We start from the raw sequence: 12,563 nt of genomic DNA on the forward strand, positions 1-12,563 counted from the left end.
CCGGGCACTCCTAGAGCTCCTCATGCCGCCAAGGAGCCCCGGAAGTCGAGTCCCGCGTGAGGTCCGTCCGCCCTTTGCAGTCGTCCAACCTCGGAACCCGTTCTTGGGAGGGTGGGTTTTCATAATGGAAATCCTGCATCCCTCAGCGATCAGGGCGCGCCAGGAGCTGGAGGGGCCTCAGCTCAGCAACAAGAGGCCCGTGCTCCCAGAGCCCGGCACTCCCCTGGGGAGACTTCTCCATACACTACCCACCGCCAGGGTGATTCTCAGCCGTGCCCCGGGGACGGAGTGGGGCCCCTGCGCCTTCTGGCCGGGTCTGAAGACGGCTGCCAGGCGACCTTCACTCCCACGGGGAAACCCGTGTCGACATATGGAGAATGTAACTAAGCTACTCCTAGGTATTGCTGCCTCCTCCTCCGTTTTGTTTGGCCAAGCGGTTTGCAGAGACCTTAAACTGACACCAGCCCCCTCACGCAAGCACGCACCCTCTATGGCAGTTAGGGAGTCATAAGCAAACATAAGCTCCTGAAATGCCTTCCCCAACAGCTCTTGTGATCAACACTCTCCTGCATCCCAGCGCCTGGATGCCTTATGCACCCCTTAGATAGACCTCCTGTGGCTTACCAAAACTCTGGTCTGAATGGATCACTGGGACCCTATCCTAGGAAGCCCAAAGCACTCCACCCAGGGACCCTTATGATAAAGGCATGTGCCCCACCTCTGGCCTTTCTGCACCCTGTCTTGACCTGAAGACCACTGGAGAGACAAAGTGTACCTTCTCCAGGACCCATGAGTAATAAGCCGATCTATTTTAATTACTCTCGTGGTCCTGTTGCCACCATCCTGCTCCTATACGCCACTTGTGTGTGTCTGTGTGTGTGTGTTAGTCGTTCAGTCGTGTCTGACTCTTTGCGACCCCATGGACTATAGCCCACCAGGCTCCTCTGTCGATGGGATTCTTTAGGAAAGACTACTGGAGTGGATTGCCATGCCCTTCTCCAGGGGATCTTCCCAACCCAGGCATCTCCCACAATGTGGGCATTCTTTACCGTTTGAGCTACGCAGAAAGCCCTATACTTCACTTAACAAATGTTAATTTAATAAAGTCACAAGATTGGTGGCATAAGACAGGAGCCCATGGTAAAACCACCTTCTTCCTCCTCAAGGACTCAGCCCTTTACCCCTATTTAGGAAGAGCCAGATCACAGAGCCCTGGTCCAACCTGTTCATGTCCAGGGACAGGCAGCGTGAAAAGCATGCTGCCTGGGAACTGGGTCACCCGCAGTAAGCCAGGAAGTGCATCATGGGCCCCTGGGGACTGTGACACAAGGAAGAACAGGAGTCTGAGAAAAGCCGCTGCTTTGGCAGTCTGGGGTTTGCAGCCCATCAGGAGCAGGGGTCACCTGGACATGTAGCAGGAAGGGAGTTTGCCCTCCAGGGCCCAGACTGGTCTCTTGTCTAACACTTGGAAATGAATTGTCCAAGGAGACACACGTGCTGACCAAGCAAGAGACTTTACTGGAAAGGGGTGCCTGGGTGGAAAACAGGAGGGTGAGGGAACCCAGGAGGATTGCTCTGCCTTGTGGTTCGCAGTCTCAGGTTTTATGGTGATGAGATTAGTTTCGGGTTGTCTCTGGCCAATCATTCTGACTCAGGGTCCTTGCTGGTGGCATGCACATCACTCAGCCACAATGGAGTCTAGCCAGAAGGTTTCTGGGAGCTTGGTAGGACAGGCGGACTGGTGTCCCCTGTCTCCTTTTGACATTTCCTGAATTCTTCCCGTTGGTGGTGGCTTGTTAGTTGCGGATTCCTTACCAGGATCTCCTGTCGTAAAATAACTCATGCAAATGGTTACTGCTATGCCTGGACAGGGTGGGTGGTTTCAATCCGTGTTTCTCCAACAGCCGGGGGACCTGAGACCGCTTTCTCAGGTATCCGACTGTTTGTCAGCCTGTCTCCTCATTGCCTTTGTGGGTCTTCAATACTAGGATAGATAGAGAAATCTTTTTGGCATCAGATCTGCTGGAGGCTGCTGTGTGACAATTGTTCTCTCCCAGGCATGGCCTTTCATACCACAGTAGAAGTAGAAGTTATCACCACTACTTGCCAATTTTTTCCCCCTAGTATTGTGATATGACTTTGTTCTCTTCCTGCGTCCCCGAATTACCCTTTCCTCCTCCTGATGATTTAGGAAGATAAAACCAATGTTCGCAGTTTTCAGAATGCTTATGGTAGGCTACCATGTTATGGCTCTGTTTTGTGCTATTTTAGAAACTGTAATTGTCCCAACATTCTTTTGATTTCAAGCAAAGGAGGTAATTCTGTGAAAACAAAATGAAGACACCCCCCAAATTCTTGCCTAATGTTTTTGAAATAGTTTGAAATAATTTTTTAGTGTTTTACCTTAATATGGACAGTGTTTTTGTTTACATTTCAAAAAACAAATGTACCTATAAAACATTGTATTTTTTGTTCTTAAATGTAATCTTTATGAATTTATAATATATGTGATTATATTTTCTCATTATATAAAGGATTTTCCTTTATATAATATAGAAAATTATAAAAGTATATATTATATATGTAATATATAGGGGCTACCCTGATAGCTCAGTTGGTAAAGAATCCCCCTACAATACAGGAGACCCTGGTTTGATTCCTGGGTCAGGAAGGTCTGCTGGAGAAGGGATAGGCTACCCACTCCAGTATTCTTGGGCTTCCCCTGTGGCTCAGCTGGTAAAGAGTCTGCCTGCAATGCAGGAGACCTGGGTTCAATCCCTGGGTTGGGAAGATCCCCTGGAGAAGGGAAAGGCTGCCCACTCCAGTGTTCTGGCCTGGAGAATTCGCAAAGAGTCGGCAGCAACTTTCACTTTCTATCAAATGAATTATGTAATCTTTATGAATTTAAAATATGTTTCTGCTGCTGCTGCTGCTGCTAAGTCACTTCAGTCGTGTCCGACTCTGTGTGACCCCACTGACGGCAGCCCACCAGGCTCCCCCGTCCCTGGGATTCTCCAGGCAAGAACATTGGAGTGGGTTGCCATGTCCTTCTCATATTTGCTTATTATATAAAGGATGTTTTGAAAAATAATTTGTAATACTACAAAGAAGAATGGCAATTACTAAGGTTATTGTTTTGATTTCATGAATGTTTTCCTTTGGTCTGACAAATATGGGAGGATTTTTTTTCTACCATTAAGTTGCCTGCAGCGTATCAGTTTCATAATCTGAAGGTCCTGAGTTTGAACCTCAGAGGGGGCCATGCAAAACTTTGGGGTTCCCAGGTGGTGCTAGGGATAAAGAATATGCCTGCCAGTGCAGGTACAGGCTCGATTCCTGGATCAGGAAGATCCCCTGGAGAAGGAAATGGCAACCCATTCCAGTATTGTTGCCTGTGAGATTCCACAGACAGAGACCCTGGCAGACTACAATCCATGGAGTCACAAAACAGTTGGACATGACTTAGCGACTAAACAGCAAATTACTGACTCACTTTGCTATACAGCAGAAACTAACACAACATTGTAAGTTAACTATACTCCATTAAAATTTAATTAAAGAAAGAAAATCCCAAAGAATTCACAAAAATAAGCTATGAGATCTAATAAACAATTTAACCAAATTTGCAAGATGTGGTACAAGATCAACTTTTTAATGTGATAAAGTGCATCCATAAAAAAGTCTATAGCTAACATCATACTTAAACAGTGAATGACTGAATGGTTTCTCCTTACGACTGGGAGCAAGGTAAGGTTGTCTGCTGTTGGGAAAGGCGGTCAAGTGCAGCTTCTTGCCCCTTGCACAGTTGCATAAGAGTGACCTTGGGTCTGGAACATTTCTTAGCAAAGAGAGAAAGAGCCCCCACAGCCTGAGCTAGGCATATCGCTTCGGGAATATCTTTCCCTGATCCAGACTTAACGTGTACTTCTTTGTTCTGCTTATGGGTGTGTGTCCTATAGCACCTGGCTGACCCCATTGCTATGTCTGTTTCTGGAAGGGAGGTAAAGGGGTCCTTCCACTGCAGCACAAGAAGGGGTGTGCAGACCATCTCCTGTGTCAGCGACTGGGAAAACCCTGCTGACCCTGAGGGACAGACAGTCAACAGTTGAAGCTCTGTCTCTTCTCTACGTGAGGAAAGCAATGTTCCGTTCAGCAACTATGTGAGGCGTGTCTTTCTCTGCTCCCCTGACACCTGCAAACTATGCAGGATTGACACCCTGGAATTGTTGCTGCTAGGCAACCGGTGTCGCTTGTTCAATTTCTGCTCTCACCTTTCCTGTCACACATCATACTTACTCCTACTCCGTAAAATGAGACAAGAGAGAGAAGCAAAAGGCACGCAGATGGGAGCAGAAGAAACAAAACTTCCCCTCTTCTCAAACAACTTGATTTTCTACATAGAAATTAAAAAAGAAAAACTTAGAAAAAAGTTCCCATAACTTATAAATACTTCATTATGCGGCAAGCTAAATGGTCAATAGACAAAATGAATCATATGTCCATATGAACATCATGCTAACTTGAAACCAGAAAAATTCAAATAATACCATTTAAATAACTTCAAAATAATGAAATGCAGGTATAAATCTAACAAAATATTGTGCTGTGTCTGTATGCTGAAATCTGCAAAACACTTATGGAAAAATAAAAGAAATATAATTAAATGGTGAGGTATGTCAGGTATATGGATTAGATGATTCGATATATTTAAGATGTCAGTCATTTCATAGTTGAATGACAGACTTTACACAATTCCATTCAGAATATCAGCAGAATTTTCAGTATGTATACACACAAGTTGATTTTAAATTTTTATAGGAACTTAGGAACTAGAATACCTAAAATAATTTTTAAAAGAAGAAGAAATTTGGTGGGTTCACATGACTTCACTTTAAAATATGAAACTACAGTGATCAAAGCAGTATGGTATTCGTGAAGGGATAGACATCATGCAACAGAGTAGAAAGTCCAGAAATAGATTCACTCAAATATGACCAATTGACTTTTTGCAAAGTTACGAACACAGTTTAATGGAGAAAAGATAGTATTTTCAACAAATAATGTTGGAACAATTGGACACCCACCTGTAGAGACAGAACTCCAACCCCAACCTCACACTTCATACAAAAAAGTTACTGAAAATTTACCATATATCTGATTATAAAACATGGAACTATAAAGCTTCTAGAGAAAACACAGGAGAAACATGGGAGAAAAAGCTTCATGGCTGGAAGTTAAGGGAACAGTTCCTAGACGTAACATCAAATGTGATCCATTAAATAAAAAATAGATAAGCTGGACTTCATAAAAATTCAAAACTTTTGCTCTGTGGATGATTCGGTTCAGAGAATGAAAAGGCAAGACAAAAGCTGGGAAAATATATTTGAGAAACACATATCCAACAAAGGACATGTATCTAAAATGTATAGGAACTTTCAAAACTCAATAATAAGAAAAACTGAACAATCCAATCTTAAAATATAAACAACAGATTTGTTTTTTTTTTTTGGCAGTGCTGGGTTTTCGTTGCTGTGTGTGGGCTTTCTCTACTTGCAGCAAGTGGGGTCTATGCTCTAGTTGTGGTGCATGGGCTTCCCATTGTGGGGGATTCTCTTGGCGTGGAGAGCCTGTGCTCCACAGGCTCTAGGCCCCTGGGCTCAGGAGTTGCGGTGCTCGGGCCTAGTTGGCCTGCATCATATGAGATCTTCCCAGACCAGGGATCGAACTAGCCTCCCCTGCACTGCAAGGTAGATTCTTAACCACCGGACCACCAGAGAAGCCCTACAGGCGACAGATTTGAACAGACATTTCACCAAAGTCTAATTTCTCTGTGACATTTTTTCAGATGTCAGTGCTTTACCTATATTTAGAAACAACAGGTTATCAATTTTGCAACAATCGTTACCTGCTGCTGCGGTTGTCATCAGATTTGATTTCCACGGTGGACACTGTGAGTGGTGAACGTAGCTTTTTATCCAAGAGTGCTAACAAATTTTTTAAAATAGCTATTATACATTTAAAGGGGAGATTGTGTTTTGGGGGTTAAGGTTGGGCTGGAGTTGGGATTATGGTTAGGTATGGGTGAAACTCATAGTGAGTGAGGGAAGAGAAAACTCTGAGCAGGGGGTATTTACAGAGAATACAGGAAATGGTCCACATTTACCCTTTCTGTTCTAGGAGCAGCACCTGGACCCTATGTTTATTTCTGACAGGTGGAATAATGAGCATTTTCATTTTATTCTTTGTCCTTTTCTGTGTTCAAATTTTCAATTAAAAACATGTGCTTCTTTTATAATAGAAAAAACAAGTGCTAGCAAAGAAGTGTGCATGCTCAGTCGTGTACGACTCTTTGTGACCCCATGGACTGTAGCCCATCAGGCTCCTCTGTCCAAGGGGATTTCCTCTGTAAGAATACTGAAATGGATTGTCATTTCCTCCTCCAGGGGATCTTCCCAACTCAGGGATCAAACCTGCGCCTCCTGCATTGGTAGGTGGATTCTTTACCATCGAGCCACCTGGGAAGCCCTTACTCAGTCATGTCCCACTCTTTGCGACCCCATGGACTGTAGCCTACGAAACTCCTCCATCCATGGAATTTTCCAGGCAAGAGTACTGGAGTGAGTTGCCATTTCCTTCTTCAGGGGCTCTTCCAAACCCAGGGATTGAGCCCAGGTCTCCCGCATTGCAAGCAGACGCTTTTACCATCTGAGCCACCAGGGAAGCTTAACAAAGGAGATATTGAAGTTTAATTTCATAAACTTTCAGAGCAGGTGGACTGCGCATCTGTGGCCACAGGGGCCTGAGTTTCCGTGAATGGTGCTGCCCTGCCATCTAGTGGCCATATGGCATGGGAACCTTCCATCCAGCATTTCAATAAAGAGAAAGTCTGTCTTTGAAGAAGGCAAAAAGATACCGTATTTTAGGTAAAACTTTGGTTGAGTTTTTAAAAAATGAATAAAAATGATTGATGTGGAAAAAAAAGAGGGACGTAGACACGCCATTGTGAGCAAAGACACAGAGGGGATGAACCACAGGGAGGGGGGCTGGCAGGGTCTCTGCGTGTCTTGGCAGGGGCCATGCCCTGGGGCCCAGGTCCCTGCCAGCAAGAGGTGCTGGGAGATGAAGCTGAGGGTCAGGCAGCGCCCAGGTCAAGGGTGGACTCGGGCATCAACTTCAGCATTTCAGCAGGGCAGCCTGGAGACCCACCTCGATCACGATGCTCACTCCTGACGTCGTTCCTGCCTCCCTGACTTGGCTGCCCTCCGGTCGGCCTAATCATGATTCTGAATCTACTTTTGTAACCAATGACCAGTGTGAGTCCAATGATAGGAAGGAGAATGCTGTTACCAAACCCAAAGCTGCCGTGGATGGCCGGGATTCAGGGTAGAATAGAAGGGGCAGGACAACAGCAGGGCAAGACTCAAGGAGCATAATGATGGTGAAGACCTCTGGGCCAGACAAACAATGGGGTGGATAGTGCAGAAATGCATAAGCGAGTGCCATAATGTAACCGTATGTCCTGGCTGCCTTCTGCCTGCCCCTCAATACCCACTCTCCATGGTTTTCCATCCAGCCCTGGAGCCAGATGGCCTGACCTATATGAACTGCTTCAAGAGTTTCCTTTGCCTTCTGACTTCAGGAATGGAGAGGGGAGGTGAACAGCTGGGCCTGGGCATTGAGGCGAAGGACATGGTAGAGGGACCCATGCTGGATACAAGGGGAAAGGCCAAGGGGAAAGCCTGTGCTAGTGAGGTCCTGGGAGCATCTTCACTTGTATGTGGGGAAGGGGAGCAGAGCCACTTGATTGCAGAATGTGCACAACGGCTAAGCCGCGGATGGCGGAGGGCTGAGATTTGCACCAGGTGCCGGCATGGCTCAGGCACACATGGGCTGGCAGGATTGTGTTGCTCACGGTGGGGAGTCTTCAACTGCGGCTCAAATTCCTGAAGGCCTCAGGGTCTCAAATGTCAATAGTAACTGGGAGGGTAAAGGTGCTGGGCTTGGGTTTGTTGACTCTCTTACAACAATACCATGATGCATCGTGAGAGATTTCTGATGCAATCTGACCATTTTCTAGATTATCCAGAAAGTTTATCTGGAGGTTTGGGGGGATACAGTAAATCCTAAATGTGTTCTGATTTCTGATAAATCTTTGAGGCAATGATGGAAAATCTTCAGTTCAGTTCAGTTCAGTTCAGTTGCTCAGTCGTGTCCGACTCTCCGCGACCCCATGAATCACAGCACGCCAGGCCTCCCTGTCCATCACCAACTCCTGGAGTTCACTCAAACTCATGTCCACAGAGTCGGTGATGCCATCCAGCCATCTCATTCGCTGTCGTCCCCTTCTCCTCCCGCCCCCAACCTTTCCCAGCATCAGAGTCTTTTCCAGTGAGTCAACTCGTCGCATGAGGTGGCCAAAGTATTGCAGTTTCAGCTTTAGCATCAGTCCTTCCAATGAACACCCAGGACTGATCTCCTTTAGAATGGACTGGTTGGATCTCCTTGCGGTACAAGGGACTCTCAAGAGTCTTCTCCAGTACCACAGTTCAAAAGTATCAATTCTTTGGCGATCAGCTTTCTTCACAGTCCAACTCTCACATCCATACATGACCACGGGAAAAACCATAGCCTTGACTAGACAGACCTTGGTTGGCAAAGTAATGTCTCTGCTTTTTAATGTACTATCAAGGTTGGTCATAACTTTCCTTCCAAGGAGTAAGCGTCTTTTAAGTTTATGGCTGCAATCAGCATCCGCAGTGATTTTGGAGCCCAAAAAAATAAAGTATGACACTGTTTCCACTGTTTTTCCATCTATTTCCCATGAAGTGATGGGACCAGATGCCATGATCTTTGTTTTCTGAATGTTGAGCTTCAAGCCAACCTTTTCACTCTCCTCTTTCAATTTCATCAAGAGGCTTTTGAGTTCCTCTTCACTTTCTGCCATAAGGGTAGTGTCATCTGCATATCTGAGGTTATTGATATTTCTCCCAGCAATCTTGATTCCAGCTTGTGCTTCTTCCAGCCCAGCGTTCCTCATGATGTACTCTGCATATAAGTTAAATAAGCAAGGTGACAATATACAGCCTTGACGTACTCCTTTTCCTATTTGGAACCATTCTGTTGTTTCATGTACAGTTCTGACTGTTGCTTCCTGACCTGCATACAGGTTTCTCAAGAGGCAGGTCAGGTGGTCTGGTATTCGCATCTCTAATCTTGCAATTTATTAAAAGCACCTTTGAAATGCATGAAAGTATCAGTTGCTCAGTCATGTCCAGCTCTTTGCGACCCCATGGACTGTAGCCTGCCAGACTCTTCTGTCCATGGAATTCTCCAGGCAAGAGTACTGGAGTGGGTTGCCACTTCCTCCTCCAGGGGATCTTCCCCATCCAAGGATCAAACCTGGGTCTCCCACATTGCAGGCAGATTCTTTACCACTGAGCTGCCAGGGAAGCCATGAACTATTATTAATTGAGCTTTAAATAAGGCTTACATGGGCTTCCAGGTGGTACTAGTGGTAAAGAATCCACCTGCCAATGCAGGAGACACAAGAGATGTGGGTTCAATCCCTGGGTCGGGAAGATCCCCAGGATTATGGCAACCCATTCCAGTATTCTTGCCTGAGAAATCCCATGGACAGAGGAGCCTGGCAGGCTCCATGGGGTCGCAAAGAATCAAACATGACTAAAGTGACTTAGCATGCATGCACAAAGCTTCCACAAGATTTGTAAACATACCTGCTATACTAAATGTACTTCAGTATGTTTGGTTGCATCCACACAGACAGAAGTTATCCAAAACATGAAAATTACTTCATCATATAGACTTGGACATCATAATGACACTTAATAAAATGAAATTCTAACTGTGTTTTCCTTTTCATCGCTAAGTTTTTCTTAAGGAAAAGAACTTTCAGAAGGTAAGCAAGAAAAACACCTTAGTGCCAGGAAATGAGAACGTATTCAGAAAAATGAACAGCTTGATATAAATGATACCCAAGCAGTCTTTTCTGACTTCCATTTGACCTATTATGAGGTCTGACTGGCAGCTATTTCCACAATTAATTGATCCTGGAAAATTTGGCAAGCCTTACTCTTCAAGAACTGGACAACTGCCCACTTTGGAAGTATCAATATAATAGTATCTCTTAAGTGTTTTACAAGTTTTGGGAAAAGCATCTGTCAAAATAAACAGTTATGTAACTTATTATAATAGTTGATTTCAAATATTTATATGTAAATATTGATGCCTGTTCTAAGAAATGTTTTATGAAATTCACAAAGCATGTCAGTATGTGAGTTCCATAATCTTACTGTGTTTCCTGGCTGCCTTCTGCTTGCCCCTTAGTATCCACTCTCCATGGTTTTCCATCCAGCCCTGCAGCCAGGTGACCTGACCTATATGAACTGCTTCAAGAGTTTCCTTTGCCTTCTAACTTCAGGATGGATGTAGTCAATGGCAGTGGGAAGATCCACAGGTAGGAGGAGGAGGAGGGGGAAGCAGGTACTTATTCTCTCAGCTTCCTTCCTGCTGCACAGGGATGCTCTGAACCTAACCAGAGGCCACAGCTCCTGCCAGGTCACCCCTCCATACGGCTGCCACCCCAGGCTCACGTGACCGTTAGTCTTTGTGCTTAGAGGTACTAACTGGTCCTTGAGGTTGTGAACCCCAGGGAAGCTCACCATCATTTGTTACCTACTATAATCTCTGACTGCACATTGTGGACAGCCCTTTTTATTAATTCTCCTCCAATTATCCAATTCGACTTTTCCTTCTGATTCTTGCCAGGATATTGAATGATACAATGTAAAAAGTTAAATGCAGTTATTTGATGCACCTTGACATTTTCCTTTCTTGTAGCCAATTTGCTTTTTAATGCTTAAAGAGCTCTTTATATTCAAAGTTCAGACAAGGCAGTGGCAACCCACTCCAGTACTCTTGCCTGGAAAATCCCATGGATTTTGCCTGGTAGGTTGCAGTCCATGGGGTCGTGAAGAGTCAGACTCGACTTCACAACTTCATTTTTCACTTTCATGCATTGGAGAAGGAAATGGCAACCCACTCCAGTGTTCTTGCCTGGAGAATCCCAGGGACGGGGGAGCCTGGGGGGCTGCCGTCTTTGGGGTCTCACAGAGTCGGACACAACTGAAGTGACTTAGCAGCAGCAGCATATTCAAAGTTGAATAATTTAACTTGAATATTTCTAGTTGTGGAGTATGTCTTAATAAATTTGACTCAAATGAAATCTAGAGGCTTAACTCCCCCCCCACCCCCTGCTTAGGTAATCACCTTTATTACATCTTTTGGAGTCTTCTGATCCATTTTTTGTGTACTTTACATTTGGGACACCAATTATCCTCATGTTGAATCATTTCTATCCTCTATTTTGGTGGACTTCTCTGTATTTACTTTCTTTCTTTTTCAACTACATGTACTGTAATCATCTTAAGCTTTTCTTTGAACTTGACTTTCAATGATGTCTTGTTTCTTGCTATTTGTATTATACTTCAATATACAAGTTCTGTAATGCTGTTGTTTAGACCCTCAATTTATAAGTCTAATGCTCTCCTTACATCTTTTTCTTTTGTTTATGTTCATTCTCTTTTCCATGAGGTCTTATTTTTAATTAATTAATATGTGTACAATTCACATAGATATAAAATTTCTTGCTATTCCTTTAAATATGTATCCCTGTAGGTCATTTTCCTTATCAGTCTTTGCATGATTCCTTCCTTTCTTACCTTCCTTTCTCCTTTTTTCTTTCATTTTCTTTCACTGTTAGATACCTTAAACCAATGTTCTGCTTTTCACAGTTTCAACTAATAATCCATTGTTTTGGAGAATGTTCTCAACCTTTGGAACATTTTCCAAAGGGAAACTAGACCCAGTTAGAGAGACAGTCATGGGCAAGAAGAGAGAGAAAATAAAGATTACCCTTCAGTTGTTAATCTTCAGATTTCCTTCAAATCTCAGACGTGTGGAGTCTCCAATATGATTTCAGGGGTGGTGGTGGTGGTAGGAGCTGGGAGAGAGAGCTTCTCTCTCTTCTCCAGAATCTTGTTTTCCTCCTTGACATCAGTTTTTAAAGTTTCATTATATCCTTTTCCTTGTTGACAATTAGTGATTTTTTGGAAAGGACTTTTTATTTTTCAAATAAAAATACAAACTTATTTGAGGTACATTTGTTAAGTAATAGGGAAAGGAAAATCCATGAGGCAATCTTAGTTCTCTTTTCTAATCTAAAAGTCTATTACCACTACCTAGTCATATTAATATTTAAAAAGCAAGTTACAGGAAGATAGAAGCCTTTTTGGAGAAAAAATATCTAGTTCTTTGAGCTGGATGTGATCTCAGAAGTCATTCATTTCTCAAGTTCCCAGAGCCAGTTAATGACTGAGCTGGGACTAAGAAAAGGTCTCCTGATGCTTCTGTTTTCTGTCTTCCTGTCTTACTATTGGTTGCAGTTTTACATATGGGAGGTGGGAGAGAGACTGGTTTTCGTGCTGGGACTTTCCTTTCCTGCCTTAAAGATACTGCATACTTTCTGTTTTTGTTCAGTCGCTAAG

This window comes from Moschus berezovskii, chromosome 28 (genome assembly GCF_049115385.1).
Source record: "Moschus berezovskii isolate FMDL1 chromosome 28, NW_MosBer_1.0, whole genome shotgun sequence".
In the NCBI taxonomy this organism is placed as follows: Eukaryota; Metazoa; Chordata; class Mammalia; order Artiodactyla; family Moschidae; genus Moschus; species Moschus berezovskii.